The 24,281-nt window shown below is 38.0% G+C and overlaps 1 protein-coding gene across 1 annotated transcript in view; it reads left to right on the top strand.

The window, feature by feature from the left end:
- Positions 1-24,281, top strand: part of si:zfos-911d5.4 (uncharacterized) — a 252,456-nt gene that overhangs the window by 219,999 nt on the left and 8,176 nt on the right. The gene's annotated exons all lie outside the window — the stretch shown is intronic.

Below are 24,281 nucleotides of genomic sequence, written 5' to 3' on the forward strand. Positions count from 1 at the left end.
ACTTATGCAGCTCTTCAGTGAAGCTTTTTAAGTAACCATAAATATGATTTTTCAGAGCAGTAATAACTGAAACAAACAAAAAGTATAAGCTAAACAAAAGAGAATCTGCAGATGCTGGAAATCCAAGTAACACACACAAAATGCTGGACCTGATGAAGGTTCTTGGCCCCAAATTTCAACTATAGGTGCTTAGCTCATAAATGCTGCCTGGCTTGCTGAGTTCCTCCAGCATTTTATGTGTGTTAAAAGTATAAGCTATATGCCTCAGTCAAAGAATGCATGAGGCAAATTCCTTAGTGCTTCAGCCACATTAAATACAGCAACAACTTCATTTATAGGTATCACTTCACAAGTTAGACTTCACAGGCTGCTTCATTATTGACAACCTAAACCCAAGCTTTTCTTCACCAAATGTGCGCTAAATTTTCCAAAAGAAGTTACTAGATAATAAACAAGTGTGAGAACTGATGTTATCCTTGCAACTGTTTGTTTTAATTAAAACACCACTGACCAGCAATTCAACTTCAGAATATCATATCAGTTATAAAGAGAGATGGATAGGCTGGGGTTGTTTTGTGTAGAGCAAGGGTTCCCAACCTGGGGTCCAGGGCATAAGAAACATTGGGAACCCCTCCTCGAGAGCATGGGAGATAAGGGTATAGAGGTATATAACTTCAAGAGGAGCGTAGATAAAATGGATGGTTACAGGTTTTTTTCTCCAGCATAGAGGAAAAATCTTAAAGGGATCTGAGGGAAAACTCTTTCCTCACCATAGTTGTGGGTATATGGAATGAGCTGCCAGAGGAAGCTGTAGAGGCGGATACAATTACAATGTTTAAACAACATTTAAACAGGCACGTGAAGAGAAAAGGTTTAGATTAGCGGGATATGAGCTAAGCAGAGGGAAATAGGATTGCACTGGATATATATCATGATTAGCAAAGACGACTTTGGCCAAAATAGGGCAGCACAGTAGCATAGTGGCTAGCAGAATGTTTTACAGCATCAGTGACTCGAGTTCATTTCCCACTGCTTCCTATAAGGAGTTTGTACATTCTCCCCATGATTGCGTGGGTTTTCTCTGGGTGCTGTGGTTTCCTCCCACAGTTCAAAGACGTACCAGTTGGCAGGTTAATTGGCCATTGTAAATTGTCCCATGATTAGGTTAGCGTTAAATTGGGGGATTGCTAGATGGCATGGCTCAAGCGGCCAGAAGGGCCTATTTCACACTGTATCTTAATAAATAAATAAGGCCAGTTTCTGTGCTGTTTGACTCTGATATTGTGCGTTTACAGTTCATACTGTGACATAAGAAGTACTACGTGTTATGTTAAATAGTTGAAAGTCTTAACATATAGTTGACCTCTGTTTAAAAATTAATTGCATTTTTAAAATATTCTACATTGAAATTAAAGTATGAAACGCTATATGTGCTGTGTATCCAAAGGAAAGGTTGGTCCGTATCTGGAATGTTGCTTTATTTCCAAATTGTAGTACCATGTGAGTGTTAGAAACCATAAATGCATTGAGTTAATTGATTTTTCTATCAAGAAACTGAAGGAAGGTTTATTTTCACAGCATGCTGACCTCCACATCAGCAATAAATTATAGGCATACTTTTCTGCTATTGACTTATTATTCTCCAGTGGGAGCTAGATTAATCAATTTAAAAACATTAATTGGAATCATCTCCAAACAGCCCACTGAATATCAACACTTAAACAAATTTAACAAAAAATTATTCCTGAGTGCTTTTATTGTGAGTGCTTCTGTCCTTGTAAGATTTTTTTATTATAAGAAAAACTAAAATGAAGAAAATTATAATTACTAGGAACAATGAGTGCTATGAGGTTTGCATTTTCTCTCTAGTTTCTCAGTTAATAAAAAAACTCGGTCTGTTTTGCTTCAAGTTTACACGTGCACCAAGGGAAGAGTAACTTCATTTATCCCACTACTTCAGTCAATCCTGATGTGTCACTGTGAGTTTATGGACTCCAGTGTGTATAATAAGAGGATTAAAATTGAATTTGTTATATTTTTACTGAAAGCTAATGGTTCTGGCATATTACATTTAAATTTGTATATTTATGACAACTTCTTGAAACTTTAAGATTAGATGCCTACTTCTGCCTGTGTCACTATACTTCCAGATAAAAGTTAATCTGGAATCAAGATAAAGCAGCATTTTAATGAATTATGTCTATATTTGTGTGATTTTTGTAGATGAGAATATTTCTACTTTATCAAAGCTGTCAGAGACCTCCAGCAGGATGCACTCAGCAAGCATTCCCCACCTGTTACTGATGTAATATGTCCAATAGAGTAACACAGTACTCACTTTCTGTAGGTGAAGTCTTAGAGAAAGTAGGTAACATTGGTTGATACCAATCTAAGAATTATAGCACATGACAATTTGCTGTCTTTGCTGTTATATTGTCTAGTGCATGAATTGATAGAACTGTTCTGATAATAGGGAAGTGAGCCCAGAAAGCTGTTCCTCGCTGTTGTTAAATTTTAACTTGTTTAATAAAATTCCTTTGTTGTCAATTTAAATCATCAACTATTTTATACTATCTTAGAAAGAAGTCCGAAGACAATGATCAGTGAAAGCTGTCTCTGGCTTCAGGTAGCATGTAAAATCCATAACAAAGAAACTGTTAATCCTATTCAACATATCACTGTTGAAAGAAGCCGTGAACAAAAGTGCTGCCCACCAAAATGCCATACGTACCAAACAGAAGCAGCCAATTTAGTTGCCAATGAGGTGCTTATCCATCAATAAACTGTCATTTTTACAACTAACTTAATCTCCTTTATCTTGGTGGTGGCTTGCACCAATCATAAGAGACACTTCATTGTAGCTGCAGACCTTGAAGGCTCTTCCTTATCTAAAGTATTTATGTCAAGTTGCCCCTTCTGTGTTTAAAACACATGGAGATGGATATTGAGGCATATTTCTATTTAATAGAGGTAGAACATGCAAAAGGGAACAATTTTGAGAATCTGACTCTTTCACTCAAAGCATGCCAGAAAGATATTTGCATGATATTGACATCGCTTTGGACCCAGTCAGAGCAGAATTGATGTGAACTCAGCTCTATCACAGTCACCCATAAAAAGTAACAGTGGTGAGGCAGGAAGGGAGTAGCCCAACTGTTTAGTTTTTAAAGGTGAAAAATGAAGAGATTATGTTGGGGGAAACAGAGAGGCAGACTATAGTTTTCTCAGCTGCCTCAGTCAGTAATGAGGTAAAAATCAATTTGTGGAGAGTGGAACCTCTGACTTAACATTAGTGGAGTTGAGGAGACAAAGTCATCTGTGAGGGTAACAAAGGAAGTACTGAAAAAGCACTGGGGCTGAGTTGAGTTAGAGTTAGAAGTACAGTAAGTCACATTGGATTAGGTGTGACATTAAAAATCAGTTCTGCATTATGAAAAGGAAATGGATTCAGTTGTAGAAACAATTTATTTGGAGGGCTAAAAGTAACAACTTGTGTTTTGCTAATTTTGATCTCTCAGAAATTGATTCAGCAAGATTTGAGTCAGCTGGTTGAGAGGCTGTATACAAAAAATAGCATTACCTTTTTGACCATTTCAGAAGAATTGAATGCGCTTATTTCAAGAGTATTTTGTTTTACTATCCAGCATTGGATTCAAATTTATAATAAATGAGCATCCTGTATTCTTCATTTCAGCTTCAGGGAAGAAAATAATTTTAATGTGGACGGAAAAAGGAAATGAAACTGAATGGCCCAAAGGTCTTTTTGTATAAAAAATGTTTCCATTTCAGAGAGAAATTCATCATCAACTGTTGAAATGTTTGTGTAATATTCTTGATGGAGAGTTTTCCCTAATTTCTTTTTTATGTGTTCATTAGATTGGCATCGTTATTTGTGAAGCTAGGGCCTAGCAAACTGGATTCATAGCATCACTTTTTTAGCAGGACATGGTGAAAATTACATATTTCTAGACCAGGCTATGATTACTCAAGAAATTGGATCAGATTGTTTCAAGGCTGAATTGTTATTGCTCAGTGCTATTTAAGAGGTGTAAAAAATGAACCAGGAGGAGAAAAAGAACATCTCACCTTTCAAGCCTACTCTGCAATTTGTCAAGATCATAATGTTATGATAATCTTATATGGTAATCATACTGTATATATTTTCCTGTGCTATCCCCAAATCTCTGATTCCTTCAATGTACAAAAATCCTTTAAGTTCTGTTTTAAATAAACTCAACAAATGATTCTCCATAACCCTCCAGTGTATAGAATTCCAGAGATTTAGCACCCTCCGTGTGAAGAAATTCCTTCTTATCTCAATCCTAAATGGCCTACTCTTGTTCTGAGACTGAGATTGAGACCTCCGATAGTAGAATCCTTATCTTCTCAACTCTTGCAAGAAAGTTGTTTGTTATTTTTCAGGGCACCAATGAAGACAGCTAAAGTTTACTCAGTCTCTTCATATTACTTTATATAAGACCAAAACTGTATCTAATGTACAAAGGTGCTATATAAATTACCTTTTTGCTCCACAGTAAATTCTCTTGCAATAAAACTTCTGTCACCAAATTGTTCAAATGAATTAAGGCTGAGATCCAAGCCCAAATCCTGTGGTACGCCACTAGCACTCTAATACATTACAGGTACAAAAATGCAGGAAGAATTCAGTAGGCCAGGCAGCATCTATGGAAAAGAGCGAACAGTCAACATTTTGGACCAAGTCCCCTCATCAGGACCGGAAAAAAGATGTAAAGATGTGAAGTCAGAGTAAGAAGGTGGGGAGGGGGAGGAAGAAGTACATGGTGATGGGTAGGTGGGGGGGGGTGAAGTAAAGAGTTGGGAAGTTGATTGGAGAAAGAGATAAAGGGCTGGAGAAGGGGGAATCTGATAGGAGAGGGTAGAAGTCCATGGAAGAAAGGGAAGGGGGAGGAGCACTAAAGGGAGGTGATGGGCAGGTAAGGAGATAAGAGGGAAACGGAAATAGCGAAAGAAAGAAGGGGATGAAATTACCAGAAGTTTGAGAAATTGATGTTTATGCCATCAGGTTGGAGGCTACCCGGACGGTATGCTGCTTGGATTTCCAACATCTGCAGATTTTCTTGTGTTTGTACTTTCATACATTCATCAGCCATAATTTTCTTTCCATAAATAGATGGATACCTGAAGTAAGTCAGTTCAATAATGTAAAACCAACCCCTCTAGTCTCTCAATTTTTCTATATTTGTAGCACCTACTTTGACAACTTAAGCTCCTTCCTAATGACCTCCTATGAACCTTCTTGGATCCCAATCTCCTGCCCTCCCTCTTACATTTCCAATATTTCAATCTCCTGGATCCCCTCTTCTCCCGCCCACCCCATCTAGGTTTTGATCTCCAAACTGGAATTGATCATTCCAAATCATATGATCATTCAATTGTCAGCTATTTCTGACCCACACTGACCCCTTCTAGTTCTCCTTCAAATCATATACCATTTTGATCTGGATATATATCACTCGTTCTTGTTGGATTAAAATCCTGAAAATCCACACACAGTGATTCTGTAGAAATAACCTTCTCCATACAAACTGCAACAATTCAAGAAGGCAGCTCACCATAAGCCCTTCCACCGTTTGATATTTAACATAGGTAATAAATGCTGCTCTTTCCAGTGAAAGCCCACATCAAGTGTATGAGTAAAACAAAGAATTAGTACTGAGAGGAAATGAAAATAGTTCTGTATTCCTATAGAAAATAGTCTCCAGGAAAAACTGGGGTGTGCAGTTTATTTTTAGTTTGTTCAGAGATTGATAACTGAATTTAAATGGAGCAGAAACAGCCAATGCACAAGAAACACAGAAACTTGGAAAGGTTAACATTGCGTTCCCTTGCTTAATGAAGAATGAGAATTTGTAGAAGGAAACCTCTTTCTCTCACACATTTTCATTTTGTTTCAGTTCAGTTTTAATGCAGTAATCTCAACACTTAATGATATTCCAAGATTAAATATAGAGCCAATGAATTGCTTCCATCAGAACCTTTACTAGAAGTACAGCAGGAATGTCGCTAGTGGCTGCTGGCTCTTTCTTTGCTCTTGCAAATTTACGTCAATGGAGCAGGATGACAAGAATGAGATAAGGAGAAACTTCTTCACATTCAGATTAATTTATTGTAATATACACCAGGGTGCAATGTAATTTCTTGCTCACATGAAGCATAGAGAGTAAACAGTAAGCATGGGGGTGAGGAGGAATAATAATTAACATATTAAAAAACAACAAAAGGTACAAAACAACAGATTGCTATCAATTACAACAGAATGGTGGAAAGGTAGTAGCGTAAAGGGAAATACTATGGTGCCAATAACATAGTAACCAAAAGAGGTACAATGAAGAGACAGAGAACACGACAGCATCACTGGGAGGGGGGAGTGAAAGAGGTAATTGGTTCAAAAGTCTGATACTCATCGATAAGAAGCTGTTTTTGAATCTGGACATCCAAGGTTTCTAATTCCTGTATCTTCTCCTAGAAGGTAGAACAGAGATCAAAAGTTGGTGAACCTTGGAATTACCTACATCAGAAACTCAGTTATTTAGCTCACTCAGAGATCAGTAGATTTGTGGGCATTAAGGGTATCTAACTATATGAGGAAAGACCTGGAAAATGGCTTTAAAATACCTATCAACCATGATCTTGATGAGTGGTAGAGCAGGCTGGAAGGTCACTTAGTCTACTCTTATTTCCAATAACTACCACTCCTTCTAAATAGTTATTCATCTGATGGCCGACCTAATTGTAAATACTTCTAGAATTCTTGGAGAGGAGAAGAATAAACAGTGATTTTTTGATAAATATATTTAATTAAAAAGTAACTAAATAGCATGTGATGAGGGCCTAAGATGTTTAAACTGTAGAAATGGGTAGCTTGTCTAGGTAATTTCACTGTGAATTTTAGACCATAAGACATAGGAGCAGAATTAGGCCTCTCAGCATATTGAATCTGCTCTGACATTCCATCATGGCTGATTTATGATCCCTCTCAACTCCATGCCCCTACCTTCCCCCTGTATCTTTTGACGCACTGACTAACCATAAATCTATCAACTTCTGCTTTAAATATACTCAATGACTTGTGCAGTGAATTCCACAGATTCATTGCCCTCTGAAGAAATTCCTCCTTATCTCTGTTATAAATGGACGCCCCTCTGTTCTGAGGATGTTCCTTCTGGTCCAAGAACCACCCATTATAGGAAATATCTTCTGTAATGAGATCCCCCCTTATTCTTCTAAACTCAAGTGAGTACAGGCCCAGAGCCATCAAAAGCTCCTCATCCATTAACCCTTTCATTCCTAGAATCATTCTGAACCTCCTCTGGATTCCCTCCAATGCCAGCAGATCTTTTATTTGATAAGGGGCTCAAAATTGCTCTTGGTACTCCAACTGAGGTGTGACCAATGCCTATAAAGCCTCAGCATGACATCCTTGCTCATATATTCTGGTCCTCTCAAAATGAATGCTCACATTGCATTTGCCTTCCTTACCAACTCAACCTACAAGTTAACCTTTAGAGAATCCTGCAAAACGACTTCCAAATTCCTTTGCACCTCTGAATTTTGTATTTTCTCCCCCTTTAAATAATAATTTAAATGTCTTTATTGCTTCTACCTAAGTGCATGACCATACACTTCCCTACAGTATATTCTCTCTGCCACTTCTTTGCCATTTTCCCAATCTGTCCAAGTCCTTTTGCAGATTCCCTGCTTCCTCAGCCTATCTCTTTGTAGAGTCTGTAGATTTTGCTACAAAACCATCAATTCCATCATCCAAATTGTTAACATATAACATGGAAAGAAGCGGTCCCAATATTGATCCCTGTGGAACATCACTTGTCACTGCACCCATTCAGAATAGGCCCCCTTTATTCCGACTCTTTTCCTCCTTCCAATCAGCCAATCTTCTATCAATGCTAGTATCTTTCCTGTAATAAAATCTTGTTAAGCATCCTCATGTGTCACAGGCCTCCTGAAAATCCAAGTAAACAGCATCCGCAGACTCTCCTTTGTCTATTCTACCTGTTATTTCCTCAGAATTCCAACAGATATGTCAGGCAAGATTTCCCGTTAAGCAAACCATGCTGACTTTGGCCTACTTTATCATGTGCCTCCAAGTACCCCAAAACCTCATCCTTAATAATGGACTCCAACATCTTCCCAACCACTGAAGTCAGGCTGACTGGCCTATAATTTCCTTTCTTCTGCCTCTCTCCCTTCTTAAAGAGTGGAGTGACATTTGTTCAGAACCATTTCAGAATCTAGTGATTCTTGAAAGATCATTACTAATGCCTCCACAATCTCTTCAGCCTCTCATCTCAGAGAGGTAGCTGAAGAGCTGGCAGATGGAATATAGTGTAAGGAAGTGTGTGGTAATGAACAGATTATTCTTCAATATTTTGAAGAATATTGCAGGAGATTAAACATCATCTGCGGTGATAATAAGCTAGGATATGATTTTTTTCAAGTAGATAATGACCATTAGGCTCAAACGCAACCATCCCATTTTCAGTGATCACTTTTTTTCATATTGATTTCTCCTCTCTCTCTCTTCAGAAATAGAAAGTTAAAATTGAGTTTATGCCCGTAATGCTGATCCACAAGTGTAATGAATCAGAATCAGGTTTAGTATCTCTGACATACAGCATGTCATGAAATTTGTTGTTTTGCCGCAGCATTACAGTGCAAGACAAACAGAATTGCTCTACTTATTTATTTTGTAACATAGTAAAGACGGATAATGAGGTAGCATTCATAGGTTCATAGACCATCCTGAAGTTTATTGGCAGAGGGGAAAACGCTGTTCCTGAAATTATGTGTATGAACCTTCAAACTTCTAGACCTCCTCCCCAATGGTAACATGTCCCAGATGTTAAGGTCCTTAATGATGGATACCACCTTCTTGAGGCACCACCATTTGAAGATGTTCTCGACGGTGGGAGGATTAAGCCCGTAATGGCTGAGTCTTCATCTTTCTACAGCCTCTTTCGATCCTACACATTGAAGCCTCCTTACCAGGCAACGGTGCAAGCAAGTCAGAATACTCTCCATGATACATCTGTGGGAATTTGGTGACATACCAAATCTCCTCAAACTCCTAATGAAATGTAGCCACTGGTTCTTTGTGGTTACATCTATGTGTTGGGCACAGGATAGTTTTTCCAAGATTTTCATACTCAGGAACTCAAAGCTGCTCTCCCTTTCCATCGCTGACCCATCACGAGGACTGGAGTGTATCCTTCTGATTTCACTGTCCTAAAGTCCACAATCAATTCCTTGGTCATGCGGACGCTGAGTGTGAGGTTGTTGGTGCCACACCACTCACCCAGTTGACCTATTGCACTCATCACCACCATGTTGGATTCTGCCAGGAACAGTGGTGTCATCGGCAAAGTTTAGATGGCTTTTGAGCTGTGCTTAACAACATAGTCATGAATTTAGAAAGAGTAGAGCAAAGTTGTACCTGTAGCACTTAGTTATTTACTGCAGCAGCGTAGGCATATACCATCACATAAGAAGCATTCACCAGTAAAACATAAATTAAAGCATAAACTATACAAGTTTTTTTACGACAGGAACACTATCAGAACAAAAAAAATTACTCAATCCATTTTAACGCAAAATGGTCATAGTGTTGCTAAACTACAGTACCTGGCAGTTAGAGTTTGTTTCAAGAACTGAGTGTTTGAAGGGAAGTAGCTGTTCTTGAACATGCTGGTGTGAGAATCAGGCTACTGTACCTCCTGCTTGATCGTAGCTGCAAAAAGATGCCACGGCCCAGGTGGTGGTACTTTGATGATAGAGGTTGCCTTCTTCAGACAGTACCTCCTGTAGAGAGGAGGTACAGGTACTGTACCAATGGGGGTTTGAAGGAGGGATTTGCCCATGAGCCTGTGATGTATTGGACAGAGTCCAGTACTCTCTGCAGCTTGTTACATTCCTGCACATTTTCATTGTTTCAACAAAACATCTGTAGAGGTTTGTTGGAATGTTCAGTGACAAGCCGAACCTGCTTAACCTCCTAAGAAAGTAAAGACACTGGTGAGCTTTGCTTATTTCTAGTTATTGATGCTATCTACTTGTATGTCCTTTTTGATATACTCAAAAACTGGACTGTTTCCTGTAACATAATAATAAATTTTAAATTGATATTGCTTCTTTGTAATCTTCGAACCTTTTGCTATAATAAACTGTTCAGTTCTTTTTTTGTTGTTTGTCTTTATAATCTTGAAAGTATCCATGAGGTCATATGTATTCTTGTTCTCAAATCCCTGTTCCAGTACTTGACTGCATAATTGGTTCCTTAAGGAGATAGTGGGAATAAGCTCTCACTATCTATTAAATGCTCCCAGAGGCTAAGCCCAGTGGATCCATTTCTACTGACAGGAGAAGGGGAAAAGGTGGGTTACTAGTGCCTTAAATCCAGTTGCTTCAGGCAGATGGGACTCACCATCTGTGGTTGTCAGCTTATCTAGGAGAAGGAAAACTCTGATCACAAACTTCCAGAGCTTTGCAGCTGTACTCACTCATGGGGAAGGCTTCAGGAGTAAATCCCGAGGAAAAATCCAGAGTTGGAGTCCCTAAGGCGGTCCCACTTTGGGTTCAACACTGACTGGCAATTCTGGCAACGTCGTTGGTGCCAAATTCTGTCAGTCTCTGCTGTTCCTTTGGATTCATCAGCTGTGTGGACAGGGGTAACAGCTTGCTCTCCAGGTCACACTGCCCTGGTTGTGTATCACACAGAATGCTGAGATTAAACATTCATGATCGACCCTACCTCACTTCATAAATTCAGAATTTTATGTCAGAATATTTTTGTTCTTCTGTCTCTATTGGTCAATGAAGATGAGTCTTTCCAATTTATTATACATAGTGCTGATAAGAGAGTTAGATGGCTACCTTTACATTGGAGTGGATTGAACAGAGGTTCCAAAAGAGGAAGGCAAGCAAAAAAAAAACTGACGATACTTTTGGTAAACTTGAAAATCAGTATTTTGCCCTTTGCTTTGAAGTTTTGTATTCATAACCTGCTACATACTGTGTTTATTCCTCTCGCTGAAAATCAAGATTTTAATGAAAATTAATACTGATAAGATCAGGAGTTTTCCTGAGTCATAAATCAGAAATTGTTATATACATATTTGTGACACTAAAAGCAGAAAACTAAAAACAAAGTTACACATCTGTCAAGCAGTTTTGTATTTTAGGTTTCAGTGACAGACCCCTAAGGCTGGTCTGCTTTTTATGAAGAAATGTTTACTTTTCTGTAGACTTCTAAAAGGAATTAAAAGCTCGTGGAATGTGATACTTGGGGCTAACAGAAGAAAAATAGAGTTTTGGAATGTTATGGAGTTTATAATGAATTCTGGTTTAAACTTTGAAGGGCTGCCTACTTCAGCTGGTGTTCTTGCTCATTGAGAGGTGTTTGCTTTGGGTCTGTTAAGAAATTTGGACTTTTTTTTGCTCAAACCATTGTCTGCTTTGATCAATGTGGCAACTGCAGTCAATGTAAGTGAAGTTGTTGTGCCTGTAGGAAAAAAGTGTAGAATTCCCAGGAACATCAGAATCAGTTTTAATATCACCGGCACATGTTATAAAATTTGTTAACTTAGTGGCAGCAGTGCAATGCAATATATAATAATATAGAAAAAAAATATAAATAGATCAATTACCGTAAATATATATGTATATTAAATAGGAAAGGAACGTTGCATCCAGAGTTTCTCCAGTTAGCGGACGATCTCCCTCCACGCCTCTCTGACGTAGTGGCGAACCGCATATGAGGCAAGTTACAGCAGTGGTTTGCTGTTGCCTTCTGCCAGGTGAGTTTCCAAAGAGATCACCAGCTCGTAACCTAGCACGGATGGAAAGCGTGCAGGGGAGCGGGCTGGATTCGAACTCGTGACCTTTCGTCCCAAAGTCCGGCACTGATGCCTCTACGCCACCAGCTGGGTCTGTATATTAAATAGTTAAATTAAAAATAGTGCAAAAACAAAAATGATAAAAGTGAGGTTGTGTTCATGGGTTCGGTGTCCATTTAGGAATTCTGTGGCAGAGGAGAACAAGCTGTTCCTAAATCACTGAGTGTGTCCGTTTAGACTCTGTACCCCCTTCCTTCGTTCTTGACAGTAATAATGAGAAGAGGGCATGTCCTGTGCTATGGGGATCCTTAATAATGGATGCCGCCTTTCTGAGGCACCACTCCTTGCAGATGTCTTGAATATTATGGAAGCTAGTACCCAAGATAGAGCTGACTAATTTTACAACTTTCTGTAGTTTCTTTCAATCCTGTAGAGTAACCGGTGCCCCCGCCACCCCCATACCAGACAGTGATGCAGCCTGTCATTATGCTCTCCATGGTACATCTGTAGAAGTTTTCGAGTGTTTTAGCAAATCTCATGTTCATGGTCAGAATTAAAGTAAAACCAGAAAAGAAAGTGTGCTGAATGGACTTGTAAAATTGTACAGCAAGGAAATAGGCCTTTACAGCCCTTCTTGCCCACTGCGCCCATGCTTTTTGCTATCATTAGGCCCATATCCCTCTTGCCCAAATACTGATAGAACATAGAACATAGAATAGTACAGTACAGTACAGGCCCTTGGGCCCACAATGTTGTGCTGACCCTTAAACCCTGCCTCCCATATAACCCCCCACCTTAAATTCCTCCATATACCTGTCTAGTAGTCTCTTAAACTTCACAAGTGTATCTGCCTCCACCACTGACTCAGGCAGTGCATTCCATGCACCAACCACTCTTTGAGTAAAAAACCTTCCTCTAATATCCCCCTTGAACTTCCCACCCCTTACCTTAAAGCCATGTCCTCTTGTATTGAGCAGTGGTGCCATGGGGAAGAAGCGCTGGCTGTCCACTCTATCTATTCCTCTTATTATCTTGTACACCTCTATCATGTCTCCTCTCATCCTCCTTCTCTCCGAAGAGTAAAGCCCTAGCTCCCTTAATCTCTGATCCTAATGCATACTGTCTAAACCAGGCAGCATCCTGGTAAATCTCCTCTGTACTCTTTCCAATGCTTCCACATCCTTCCTATAGTGAGGCGACCAGAAATGGACACGCTACTCCAAGTGTGGCCTAACCAGAGTTTTATAGAGCTGCACCATTACCTTGCGACTCTTAAACTCTGTACCTTGACTTATGAAAGCTAACACCCCATAAGCTTTCTTAACTACCCTATCTACCTGTGAGGCAACTTTTAGGGATCTGTGGACATGTACCCCCAGATCCCTCTGCATCTCCACACTACCAAGTATCCTGCCTAGTATTTCCGAAGTATATTTTTCATACTTGCCTACTTTAAATTATCGTGCAGCTGAAAGAGCGAGAAAAATACTCAAACATGAGGAATTCTGCAGTTGCTGGAAATTCAAGCAACACACATCAAATTTGCTGGTGAACGCAGCAGGCCAGGCAGCATCTCTAGGAAGAGGTACAATTGACGTTTCGGGCCAAGACCCTTCGTCAGGACTCCCGAAACGTCAACTGTACCTCTTCCTAGAGATGCTGCCTGGCCTGCTGCGTTCACCAGCAAATTTGATGTGTGTTGCGAGAAAAATACTCACTTCATTGTCTAAAGCATACTTCAACTCAAGCTTCATACTGGTAAGAACAAGAAACATATTGAGCTGATACCTCTGGCTCGCAGTGAAGTGAGACACCATTGTGTTTTCCTCGATTGTATTATATATTCAAAAATTTTATATAGCTGCATTTATAACAAACTTAACAGAATTGTTAAATGTGAAATTATTTATGTTGAATAGTTGCTCTCCAACACTTCTGCTGGTGTATTTGAAGGAGTGTCCTATTCCCATTGCCAGCTCAACATGGCAGCACTGATGGCTTCCAGGCACAGCCCCTTTAACAAATGGAAGGAGGTTTTCAATATCTTTCTGATGTTCTTTCCTCACTTTGAAAGGTTATGCACCAAAGGTTCCCTGGAGTCAATGTTACACTTCTTCATGAAAGACTCAAGGACATCTTTGAATATTTATTTCTGACTTGCTCGTAATCTCCTTCCATGACAGAGCTTTAAAAACAGTATCTGTTTTGGGATTCTGGTGTCAGGCATGCCAAGGCCTCATTGCTGGGAATGGTGACCTGGCAGAAAATGTTGACATTCGTTATGTTTGCCCTTCTAGTAAATTCACTTTATCTGCTTATTCTAAAGTGTCTACAATATGTCTCATACTATCACCACCACCCCCCCCCATCATTTTCCTCCACTTCCAACTCACTTCCTATTTCCCAACACCAAAATACACCAAAACATGAAAATAAACTTTAATACTGAGGATGGTTCTGATCTGGAATTTATTGCATGTAAGGTAATGGTATCAGAGTCAATCAGGACTTTTAAAAGAGAATTGGGTAAGTATTTGAGAGAAAAGATTTTGCTTGGGAAAAGAGCAAAAGAATAGAGAATGAGACTGACTGGATTTATTACAGAGAATTAACACTGGTTCAGTGGATCAAATGATATTATTGTAGGTAGGGTATTGTAATGGGTGACAGATGACACATATTGTTCATAATAGAAACGGTTCTACATAATTCACAAGCACCATCATTGAGTTGTTGTGTTCACTTTAACAGACAGTGTCTGACGTAATGTCAGTGTAAGCCAACTGTCTTGAGTTTGTTCGTAATATGTTTTATTCACAAAATCTTACATTATGAATATCTGGTTCTAACCTTAGTATCACTCATAGATTTCTATAATTTTACCTCTTATCTTCCAAAATATAAATATACACTATAAGTAACAATAATTTGGCGCAGATTTATAACCTGACTTCTCATACCCTGCTGGATCATATAAACAATTTGATACAGACCTCTGTTAATCCACTTTAATAACTGTTCAGCTACCTTTATCTCCTTTTGTAACAGCTGCTAGCAGTGCTGGACTTAAGCTTTTCCACATATTCACAATTCTAAGTATCATTCTTATAATAAAGGTTTGGATTATGTCGAAAAATGTTTCTACTTCTACATACTGTATAACTGACAGCACTTCTCCTAGGACGTTCTTACAAAGTCAGGTTTTCTATGTGTGCAAGCAGGATTGCAGGTGTCCTGACACCAGTTCTTTATAGTTCAAATGTCTGCACTCCAGTGACTTGACACTCATTGAATTGATTTTTGTGGCTATTTAGAAATAAATTGAGAGTAAAGTTCTTTACATGAGGTTTACAGTCTTTGGAATCCAGAGCATACTTAAATTTCTAATAACCTTTGAATGCACGTAGTTGTTTCTGAGTGTCAGACGTACTCAAAAAACAATCTTAGATCTTGACAGATTTGACATTTGGCTAAACTGTAGGCATAACTTAGGTATATTTTAAATGTGTTCTCAGCACTTTTATGGGCGAGTTAATATTCTGGTTCGTATCACACAAACTAAAGTGGCAAGTTCTGGGACAGCCTAACAGTTTTGCCAAGTGTGATTTTGATACATCATAGATGCACTTGAGTAATTTCATACAACCCTAAATGGTTCACAAAATCCTTATTAAAAACAGCTTATTGATCCACTTAAAATAGCCAAGTACCCTAGAACACTTAAAAGAGCCTTATTAAACACAGTTTGACACTGAGCCAGATCAGGAGATATTAGCACAGAAGGTCTAATGTTTAAGTAAAGAGTTAGTTTCAAGATTGCTCTTAGACAATGAAAGAGTGGTAGAAAGAGAAGAAAACTGAGGCGTGGAAGCACAGCTCAAAAGGTGGTACAGCTAATTAAAATTGAGGCTAGAACTACAGGAATAAAAATACCTTCAAGTTACCCTACTAAATTTCCATGGACCCTTCGATTAACGATAAGGCTCCATTGCATAAAAAAAAAGGTTGGAAACCCCTAACTCAAATCAATGTGAACTTGGAGTAGTTGACACAAAGGAGAAAGATTGTAGATTTTAGAAGTAAGTCACCTCAGCCACTGCTCATCACTACATAAGTTTTGCAGATCAATGCCTTAGACCAGCTGTCTTCAACAATCATCCCTCATAACAATGTCAGAATTGATAATACTTGTAGATGATTCTACAATTTTAAACTACATTTGAAATTTCCCAGATAATGAAGCAGCCTATGGCTGAATGCAGCAAGATCTAGACAATGTTCAGGTATGGGCTGTTGAGCACAAGTAACAATCACACTACAGAAGCATCAGGCAGTGCAAAAACTTAGCCACCTTCCATTGATGTTCAATAGCAGGCTGTCACCAAGTCTCCCACAATTTACATTCTGTGATCAATCATATATAAAAGCTAATTGATCGTATCAGAGACTGGTTATCTTGCTGCAATTGGCACACATTATGACTTCTCAAAGTATTTCCCCATTTATATGGTGGAAATTTAATGTTAGATGGAATGCTGCCCATTTGCAGCTGAAACAACACCCCAGAAGCTGAACACTACCTCAGACAAAGCAACACTTGATTTATATGCCGTACACCACCCTAAGCATTGACTCATTCCATGTTCAGCACCATCTGAAAAATACATTTCAGCAACTTACCAACGTTCATGAACTCATCACCATCATCATTTTGTGCCGTGTCGTATGACATAGGTGATCATGGTCTATGACCATGATTGTTCTGGCCAATTTTTTTCTGCAGAAGTGGTTTGCATTACCTTCTTCTAGACAGTGTCTTTACAAGATGAGTGACCCCAGCCTTTATCAATACTCTTCAGAAGAGTGTCTGTCGGGCATCAATGGTCACACAACCAGGACTTGTGATATACACCAGCTGCTCGTATGTGCATCTACCACCTGCTTTCATGGCTTCACATGACCCTGGTTAGGGGGCTAAGCAAGAGCTGCATCTTGCCCAAGGGTGACTTGCAGGTTAGCTGGGGGAAGGAGTGCCTTACACCTCCTTTGGTAGAGATGTATCTCCACCCAGCCACCTACTTCATCAACTATACCTCTCTAATCGGTTCTGCCAGAATAGTAGGTATATGGACTATTACGTCCTTCCAGATCACACACAATCCTGACTAAGAAATATATAATGCCAGTATATCATTTACAACAGGTCAAAGTACTGGAATTCCATTCAAGAGCATTCTGCAACTATTAATCAATTCTAATAACCATCAGTGGAGACTGCACAGTAAAGCACCTTTACCACGTATCTGTATTAAAATTATTACAGCTGATTACTGTGTATGAGTCTATGCACATACCTGTGTGTATGTGGGGCTGTGGTGCATAAATCTGCTCTGAGCAATTCTTTCCCACCTCTCACGTGCTTAATTGCTCTTTTGATGTTCTCTCTTGAACAACACCATTTCTTCAAACTGCAAGAGAGCAAATAATGCATTAGATATACACTATAGAGCTCAATCTGTAAAAACTATCACTGGAAAGTACTAGACAATTTATTGAAGCTAAGATGAAAGGGAAAAATATAAAATACTACACATTGACCAGCTCTAAAATGAAGAAAATAGAGATGTGAAGGATATTTCAATATTCTGAAATCATCTTAAATACAGAAAAAAGTGAAATCCCATTAAATATTCCTTTGAAATTGATATGGTCACATTACAGAATAACGAAATCAGCTTAATGTATTTATTTTTGAGAAAGACACCAAAGGAATATATGTGAAGTCTCATTCAGACAATTCAAAATGCTGGAGATAAAAGTTCACCTAAAAGATAGATTCAAACTGATCAAACTGGAAGAGTTAGTTGGGCTTAATCTGCTTTTTATAGACAACAGGTTAACAGTTACTGATCACACAATATCAGGAAAGAATGAAGAAAGACTACCTTTATTAAGTTGCTTGCTGCATGCAGTTAATGGCAATGGGCAAATCAAAATCCAACAATTATCCAATGTGAATCAACTTGTTATTTTCATTAAATCATTGAAAATTATACAATCAAAATTATTATACTTTGTCCTTACAGCTTTTTTAATATAGAATTTTATTTACTTCCCATCATTCTGGTAATCTATATATTTCTTTTATCCAGCAATAAAATCTGTGTTTCCACCATCTGGTTTACATAGTGTGTTTAAGTGTATGATGCTGATTTTCCGTAAAACCAATCGGCTTTGCTAATAGTTATTAAACATTTCAATGTAAGGAAATATTGATTTTTCTTTATCTAAAATGAAGAGAATACATTGTTGGTACTTAAATAGCCAGTAGCCCAGTATTCGTAATAGTTGAGCACTTGACCCTCAGTTCTTCTTACGATACAGAAAACCCTCTTTAAAATGGTCACTAAAATTCTGGCATGTTCAAATGATAAGAATTATAAAGTGGGGTCCTCTTTTGCTGCAGAGTAAAAAAATCAAGTAATCAGTTTGTTATTTAAATCCCTTCTTAAAATCGCTTCTACTGACCCCGCCTGCCCTATCTCCTTCTTCCTGATGGCACTAAATCCCACTAGACTTCATCTATAGGTGATGGTCAACCACTGGAGATTATTTTTCTTGTTGCTAGATTAAGTGACTGCTGAAGCACCAGCATTAGGCTAAGCCAGCCCTTATCTGGTATTCAGCACACACTGAGCAAGAGGGAGTTTTTATCAAGAGTTTCACAAAGCTGTAGTCGGCCAGTTACAGTTGTATTAACCCCCCAGCTGAGACTGGTTTACTCAGTATAAACCGATTTATCAGAATCATACCATACCTTTACTTTTTTGTAGTTGGGCAACTGAGATTGATTTATCCAACAGCTGTCACTCATATTATATATGGTTATTTTCTTCCATTTTTCTGCCAGCTTCCACAAGATATCAGGTGTACTGTGTGCTCTGGAAATCCTTATTCTGTTACCTTAAAAGTTTTCTCAATAAAATGTTGACTGTTTACATCTTTTCTATAGCCTGGCCTGCTGAGTTCCTCCAGCATTTTTGTGTGTCTTGCTGCAGAGAAAAGAAAGCATCAGCAGGAATATTGTTTTCATTTCTCTAGGTCACTGTTACAGATGTCCAGCAATAACATCCCATGTAGGACTGTTTACCATGCCTACCACATCTTAGAATTACAAAAAGCGATATAAGGTTAATGGCTGAAAAGGATTTCAGGTACCAAATGCTAAAGCAATAAACTTGTCAGTAAGTAAATGTGGCAATCAAATATAAGGCATTAAGAACTGTTCTAAATGTTTCACTGAAGCACACTGAACACATTCATATGTCATGCATTTAGTTTATGTGGGAGAGCTGTGGGATTCTGTAGCTATGAGTTAGTATTTATTGTCACCCAGAAATCTCTTCTTATTCTTTCACTGAGTCAGAAGGTTGTGGGCCCTACTTCAGAAACTCAGGCTTTAAAGTCTAAACACTTCAGTGCATTACCAATGGATGTAGTCTTTCACATTAATTATTCTCTGTTTTGAAGCCAATATTTATATGTCAATCGTCATCACTAAAAAGCATTAAATCATTACATATTGGATACTTGCATTGCAACAGTGATGACACATAAAACCTATTTCATTTACTGTATGGGGCTTTGGGGTGTCTTTAATGTTGTCAAAGGCACCATAAGGATGCTAGTCTCTCAGATGTTTAAATACTCCACTTAAGAGAGACTTGCAAGTGGATCAAATATTTCTCTATAAAGCATATCATGGACAGAGGTGAAAGTAACTTAAGTTTCTTACCACTATGATTCTACACCAGCATTGCCTATTTAATCCATTTGCACTGATTCCATTGGCTACTTGCCCGCTGATGTACCATAAAGGTTCATGTTCACCTGTGGCTGTGATTCAGTTTTTAAGATTATATTCTCACTGCACATGCTATGATGCCCTGCAATACAGGCACTGTTGTATAAAATATGATTTATTAAATAAAAATTATCTTAATTATATTTTGTGAGATCAAATTACTAGCTTTTCAGGGTTTTAGAAACCTAAATGATAATTTTAGCAGATGAATCTTAAACATTTTCAAACAAAGGAGGTAATCTTTTTACTTTAAATTGATATAACATCTCTCCTCAAATGGTGGGTAAAGAACTGTCAATTTTTTACTGGCCATCATGCTGCTGGTGTTTCGGGCAGCAAGGAAGGTCCTCCATCTCTGTCTTTCCACACAGTTGCACATACATATAGAAAGAAAAGCTGTCCCTGCAACAATTTTGTTTTACCAGTCAGGGTTGTTGGCCCTGAGCTGAACCCCCAAACCTGGAGGACCAGTGGCCTCTACCCTTTGACCTTTTTGGCATTGGTGATCCTACCAAGAGCCAAAGCACAAGGCCCTGACTCCAGCCAATGTAGCTGTCCAGGTCACTGAGGCACGCAAGCCTTCAAACCCTACAACAAGATTATGGTCCTCTCGAAGGAAAGGACTGTCAATGAGGGCAATAAAATCAGTTTATATATTACCAGTAGGCAGTGCTTACCTTACGTAATTTAAGATACTTATTTGGAACTTAATAAGTGGAGAAGATCCTTATAAAACTTTTGCTTAAGCTATATGTTTAAAAGAAAACTATCCGTACAGTTTGGATTTCAGTTAGAAAAGGGATGTGTTTTTAAGTTACTGAATCGATGTTTTACACTTACTGAATTCAATGCATGCAAAGCATTACTCAAGTTTGTCTATTCAGCAGTAAAATTTTGAAGTATTTCTTGAAGACTTGTGGCAACATAGACAGCAATAACTTTATGACTGACTGTTCAGATTTTTTATGGTTGATTATGATTGATCTTTTGTTATATCCATAAATGCACATTTTTTGTTCGCATTCAGAGGGCCAGAAATGCAATACTGAGTATTCTAACCAAGGACAAAATGTGTTCTGCAGAGTTTACTAACATCAGTATATGTGCTTGCCAACATATGTTGTTCCTCTGTCTCTGGAGACATTTTTCTTGTGTAAGTTACATCTACTTTGCAATTAGCATGGCACAAAATTATCAATATTGACCTAGAACTACAGATGGATTCGTACACTGTGTGCAATTTTATATCAGTGAATCCCCAGTAGAAATGTGTCACTCACATACCAACTGATGAGTGCATATGTTGCCAAAATATACATCCTGTTCAGGGTAAGCTTTAGGACAGGAACCTTTGTCATCCTGAAAGAGAGAAATTAGTGATTACTCATTCATGGACCTCAAAACATTGATCAAACTTCAGAGCTTGTAAAGACTTTTAAAAACTAAATAAATATAATCCAAATCTTAATTTTAGCTATTAATAAAAACTTAGGATCTACTTACCTCTGTGCTCCATTATTATCCCCTTCACTTTTATCATTGATTTCCATTGCTGCAGTATTGATGGCTACGCCTTCAGCTTTCAAAGCGCTAGGCTCTGAAATTCCTCCAAAACTTCTAAAGTCTACCTCTCCCTTTTAAGTCATTCTTGAAAATCTAGCTCTTTTCTATCATACAGTTCAATATTTTCTTCTGACTCGGTTAAATGTGTTTTTTCTCCAAACTGACAAAATCAGTTACGTAGTTTACAAGAAGTTTCACCAACTCAAATCTTACACCTTTTGATCAAAATGCAGACTGGAAAGCATAGAAGAAGCTGTACAGAGGTTCCCTAGATTATGGAAGACCTGACTTACATATGCCCAACTTTAAGCAAGTTCTCCCATAAATGTGAAGTGAAAAGGGCCACTATCCCGTCATCACTTGATAATTATGTTAGGAAGTTTGAATAACCTATGCCTTCCACATCCCTACAACTTTTCACTTCCTCAGCTCCCTCATTTCATGAGTTATCCACTGTACCCACTTTATTTAATTGAATTACAATGTTGATTTCAGTCAATGTTTGGAAATGAATGCCTTGTTAGTCTAAAAACTATTTAATTTTTTGCGTGTTCATTAACAACTGGATATGGTATATTTTCCATTCGTTTAATGATGAGTAGCATTAACATTGAAGATGTTTAATGAAATGTACAAATTAAATGATACAGGAGCCTCAGGACTCATACCACGAAGTTCAGGAAAAGTTATTACTCTTCATCCATCAGGCATTTGAACCAAAGGGGATAATTTCACTCAACTTCACTTGCCTCATCATTGAAATGTTCCCATAACCAATAAACTCACTCTTAAAGACTCCTCATCTCATGTTCTTGATATCTATTGCTTATTTTTTGTTATTACTATTTCTTTATTTGTGTATTTGCATAGTTTTTTTTTGCACACTGGTGGAACACCCAAGTTGGTGCAGTCTTTCATTGATTCTGTTATGGTTATTGTTCTACTATAGATTTATCTGAATATACCCACAAGAAAATGAATCTCGGGGTTGTATATCATGACATATGTGTACTTTGATAATAACTTTACTTTGAACTTTGAACTCTGAAATAAAGTATGTCCAGAGCAAAGCAGCATGGTAGCTATAGAAAATGGATGATAGCTCCACATAGTACTAAGAGAAAACAGTAATACATCGGGAATGGAAGGCTTAACTGTATTGGGTAATGGGTTTTTGTCTTGATTTTGGCAGAATTGTTTGTTTCTGACCTATTTTTGTTTCTGATCAGTGTACGGACAGTTCTCAGAAACAACACTTACATAATCTGGGAACTTCCTACATTTAAATGATAGCATCATGGTTATTTATGTTGTCAAAGTGTACACTTAGGTTTTAGTGTGGACCAGTAGTGTACTTGTTCCAATAGAATACATGCCCATGAAATATAAAATAGATTGCAAATGTAAAATCATAAAACTAAAGAAAATTATTTGGAGAAACATCAAATTCACTGAGCTAAGAGCTTCTGTACCGCTTGGGTTTAATTTCTGCCAGATTAAATGAGATAAAATTTTCTTTCTGAATTTTATAAGGTTCAAAATTCAGGTGGTTTTGAGCAATCAGCACATCATACAGATATGCAGGTGTGCAGTACCTTTGCAGAATGGGTTGAGTGGCAACTGTAAAAGCAACATTACGGGTTCTGCTTTGAACACAGTTGCTTTTCATTTGGGTAGGAGATTCTTCTAAAGATTTTATTTGAACTGATAGAAAATAAATATTTTGAGCAATTTTCAAGGTTCAAGATTCATTTATATTTTCCTATTGTTTTATAGCATTCCAAAGCACATAAAACTTCTGATACCTATGACTTGAACAAGGGGGTAAAAATGAAAAAGAATCTAGTGCTTTTCCAGCATGTATGACAAATAAACTCTTTTTGAGCTTCAAGGCAGGTAAGGTATCGATTATAACCGACTTTTCGATGGCAAACTCTGCCATCTTCTTCAGGGATGACGCCTGAGCATGTCTAGTCTGGTGGTATTTAGGGTGGGAATACAGGTGTATGAATACCACCCGACTAGACGTGCCCAGGCATCATCCCTGAGAACGTGACAGAGTTTGTCTTCGAAACATCGGTTTTAATCGATAGCTGTACCTAGCTGGGAGCCCGAGAAAAGTTTAAGGGGATAAAAATGTTTCCAATATCTGCAACAGTTTCCTGAATGGTCCTGTCATCAATCTGTTCACTTCTCCTAAGCATGACATTTAACTCCTGCTGCCATACATCACATACATTATCAGTATCAATTCTTACCCAGCTCTACAGAAGGATCCACTCTAGTTGTACCAACTACAACCCTTTGAGATGTCACATCAAAGGAAAATGTGCAGCCCAATGTTAATTCAAAGACACATTTTGTTAGAGTTGCAGGGAGAGGAACGATGGGGGTTATCTCAGAAGATACTTCAATCTTGTGTGTATATCTTAAAAAAGTAATAATAGCAGATTAATTGGAGAAATGGTTGTAAGTTAATTAAAATTAGGCATAATAGTCTATCTATTATACCTGATTATAGCAATACCAATGTTAATCTAATAATTTTGGAAATCTTTTATTCATAACTTTTCAGGTGATAAAGACAGTGTAACTTTTCTCCCTGTGCAGGACCTTGTAAAATTATTTGGCTCCCAACCTTTTGTTCAGATAAATAAGTATTGCAACTAGGAATTTTGATCAATTAAACTGATAATTTTTATTTGTATATCACAAGCTCCTTTTTTTTTTAACACAGTAGAGCCCAAAAAGCAGGGAAAATTGTAAAACACAAGAAACAAAAAATTCAAAAACTGGAATGTCTGCAGTTCAAAAGTTTTCATCCTGTTTTGCTCAGTAGTTAGCTTTGTACATTGCGATGAAGCAGGATTTGCCCATTCCTCCTTGCAAAATTGCTCAAATTGTGCCAGGTTAGTTGGGGAGTAGTGATGGACAGCAATCATACGGTCTTGCAAGAGATGTTC

The sequence above is a fragment of the Mobula hypostoma genome, chromosome 19 (assembly GCF_963921235.1).
Source record: "Mobula hypostoma chromosome 19, sMobHyp1.1, whole genome shotgun sequence".
NCBI classification, from domain to species: Eukaryota; Metazoa; Chordata; class Chondrichthyes; order Myliobatiformes; family Myliobatidae; genus Mobula; species Mobula hypostoma.